Source organism: Gossypium hirsutum, chromosome A06 (genome assembly GCF_007990345.1).
Source record: "Gossypium hirsutum isolate 1008001.06 chromosome A06, Gossypium_hirsutum_v2.1, whole genome shotgun sequence".
Taxonomy (NCBI): domain Eukaryota; kingdom Viridiplantae; phylum Streptophyta; class Magnoliopsida; order Malvales; family Malvaceae; genus Gossypium; species Gossypium hirsutum.
This window is the reverse complement of record NC_053429.1, coordinates 31,359,070-31,362,874: the sequence shown is the minus strand read 5'-3', so window position 1 is coordinate 31,362,874 and position 3,805 is coordinate 31,359,070. Positions and strand designations below refer to the sequence as shown.

Genomic DNA, 3,805 nt, shown 5'->3' with positions numbered 1-3,805 from the left:
ACTGGTTCCAGCAACTTGGTTACTCCAGGAAAAATTTGGGTGGTTTCGCCATGATGGGTTATAAAAATTGGATTGCAGTCATTGCCTTCCTCCGTTTTGGTTCTAGTTAACCTATGTAGTACATGGATTCTGGGTTTGATGGACATTCTTCGAACAAATGTCCTTCCCCACAATAAACACAGGCTATATTTTCAAATTGATTTGGTAACTGTGCTGTAAAACTGTTAGACCCATTAGTAGTAAGATTTTTAAGCATTGAGGATATTGATGATACTTGAGATGCGAGTGAAGTAAGAGCGTCTACTTCATGTATTCCAGCAACTTGTCTTCCTAACTCTGCTCGGTTGGTTGGCCATTGGTAATTGTTGCTGGCAATCCTCTCGATAATTTCATAAGCCTCATTATAAGACTTAGAAAGGAGAGCACCATTAGCAGAAGCGTCCACTACCATCCTCGTGTTAGCATTGAGACCATTATAAAATGTCTCAAGTTGGATACAATGTGGGATTCCATGATAAGGGCACTTTTGTAATAACTCTTTGTACCTTTACCATGCCTCATACAAGGACTCATCATCCATTTCTTGGAAGGCAGTGATCTCGTTCCTCAACTTAGCATTCTTGCTAGGTGGGAAATACTTCATAAGTAATCTTTCTACTAACTCTTGCCATGTGGAAATTGAGTTCGGTGGCAATAAGTTCAACTAGGCTCGAGCTCTGTCCCTCAGCGAATATGGGAACAACTTCAATCGTAATGCATCTTTGAGTACTCTGGCTAACTTGAAAGAATCGTTCTCCTCCATAAATAGTCTTAAGTGTAGGTGAGGATCTTCAGTAGGCATTCCACTGAATTGGCCCACTGTTTAAAGTAATTGGAACATGACTGGCTTTAGCTCAAACTGTTGTGCCTCAATTTCGGGTCTCCTAATACCCAGATTAAGATCATTAAATACTGGCACGGCATACTGTCGTAAAGCTCTATCCTTATCATCAGCAATAAGGATAGGATTTTAAGCAGGGTTTGCTCCGTTTCCTTGGATTGGAATTTCAAAGTTCATCTCTTCGATCCTTGTAACACCCCGTACCCGAGACCGTTGCCAGAGTCGGACACGAGGGGTTCACAGACTAAATTCGCTTACTATCGCAGTCCATTTTAAAAATTTCCAGGCAGTTGGCTAACTGCGTCACTGTCACCTTAAAAAATCATATCTTGAGTTTCACAACTCGAAAATCAGTTTCGTAATTTTTCCCTGAAACTATACTCATATTCCCATCTACATATTTTTTCTACAATTTTTGGTCGGGCCAATTAGTATAGTTTATTCGTTAAATTCTCCCCTGTTACAGGGTGCGACTACACTGACCTTCATGCATTAGGATTTGGATATCTCCCTGCACAGAGTTTCAATACTGATACCGTTTGTTTCTATAGAAACTAGACTCAGAGAGGAATCTATACATATATGGCATGACTCCTAATTATCTCTGGTTAATTTATAATGAATTTCCAAAGTCGGAACAGGGAATCCAGAAACCGTTCTGGCCCTGTCTCACGAGAACCTGAATATCTCTTAACATACTGTCCATATGATCCTTTCGTTACTTTCCTATGAAAATAGATTCATCAAGGTTCGCTTAAATAATTTATTCACTATTTAATTTCATTCCTATTATTTTTAGTGATTTTTCACATCCACATCACTGCTGCTGCCAGCATCTGTTTTTTTTAAGGTAAACTTTACCTATTTCATGATCCTCCATGGATCAACTAGAGTTTGTCATACATATTCCAAAAGTGATCAAGAATAACCCTTCCCATGGCTAACCGTTACCAACATTTCCATACCTCTCGACGGACAACATACAAAACGATTATAATGCTATGATCAAAGTATATTTAAGCCATTTTCGCATGGCTATCCAAATTTACACAAAACCGAAGGGTACATGACCAACAACAAAAGGGTAGTCCTATACATGCCATTTCAAAGTTCAACCAAAATTGTACCAAAAGGGGGCTTTGATAGTGTGGGAGACTTCGACTTCCAAAAATCCCGAGTCCGATAGCTGACGAACCAAAATCTATAAAACAGAGATTCAAAGAACGGAGTAAGCATTTAATGCTTAGTAAATTTTAAGCAATGTCAACAGATAACAATCAAATTATAACATAGTTGTTCGTATTTTTTTATTTCACTCTTCCTTCGGGCATACCATCCCTTTACCGAATATGCACATCTCATCATATACAATAGGCAGATAAACTTTCACATAAAAGTGAGCTCATGTGACAGATATATCGTATGATTTCACATAACCTCTCACACTGATCCGATGTCACATAATCATAGGAATAGTCTCATAGATTGCTCTCGTATGCATCACATAACTACCTTATGATTTAGTGCAAATCAAGCTCACATATAAACTTGGAGTACATACCTGTTTAACCTTTCGCATTGAATATATTTATAAGCAAATCTTATTACGAAGTCTTACCCGGACATAATCTCCACACAAAGTTATCGGGTCTTACCCGGACAAAATCCCCACACGTAGTCATCGGGTCTTTAGAGCTCGGATATAGTACGAGCACGAAGCTTACGGACATTAATCAGTGATAATATTCTCGCATAAAGCCTGCGGGGTTTTAACCCGGATATAGTACTGACACAAATGCCCTTCGGGACTTATCACATTTATACACTTTCACATCCATCACGTTGGCCACTCGGCCCTGTCACATATATACACTTTCACATTCATCACATCGGCCATTAGGCCTTATCACATATATACACTTTCACATTCATCACATCGGCCATTAGGCCTTATCACATATATACACTTTCACATTCATCACATCGGCCATTAGGCCTTATCTCATATATGCACTTTCACATTCATCACATCGGCCATTAGGCCTTATCACATATATACACTTTCACATTCATCACATCGGCCATTAGGCCTTATCTCATATATGCACTTTCACATTTATCACATCGGCCATTAGGCCTTATCACATATATACACTTTCACATTCATCACATCGGCCATTAGGCCTTATCACATATATACACTTTCACATTCATCACATCGGCCATTAGGCCTTATCACATATATACACTTTCACATTCATCACATCGGCCATTAGGCCTTATCTCATATATGCACTTTCACATTTATCACATCGGCCATTAGGCCTTATCACATATATACACTTTCACATTCATCACATCGGCCATTAGGCCTTATCACATATATACACTTTCACATTCATCACATCGGCCATTAGGCCTTATCTCATATATGCACTTTCACATTTATCACATCGGCCATTAGGCCTTATCACATATATACACTTTCACATTCATCACATCGAATCCTAAATCAAAATATAGATTTTCATGTATTCACATCACAATTATCCAAATATACTTCACATACCACATATACTTTCACGTATACACACTGTCTTGGCTGAATCTACATCTATCATTTTCCAATATCACAATTTAGAATTCACGTATGGGTTTAATCAATAGCTTATGAGCAACTAAAACAAGTTTATCAAGGTTTACAACACAATCTCAAATTCAGCACAAGCTATTTTTCCTGAGCAATAGTCACTAAATTATTTATAACTAGAGCTACAAAACTCCAAATCACTTTCCGTTAATTTTTCCTGAATATAGACTCGTATATCTTCCATCCATAAAATTTCCAGAATTTTAGGTTTGGCCAATCAATACCAAATTTTTCTTAAAGTTTCCCCTGTTTCACTATTTGACTAATCTGACCAC

General features: G+C 38.0%; 1 non-coding gene across 1 annotated transcript; it reads left to right on the top strand.

Annotated features, from left to right (window-relative positions):
* The first annotated feature begins 506 nt into the window (after positions 1–506).
* LOC121231694 (small nucleolar RNA R71) lies at positions 507–613 on the top strand. Its single transcript, XR_005929750.1, has one exon. It is a non-coding gene; the product is annotated as a small nucleolar RNA R71 (small nucleolar RNA).
* The last annotated feature ends 3,192 nt before the right edge of the window (positions 614–3,805 follow it).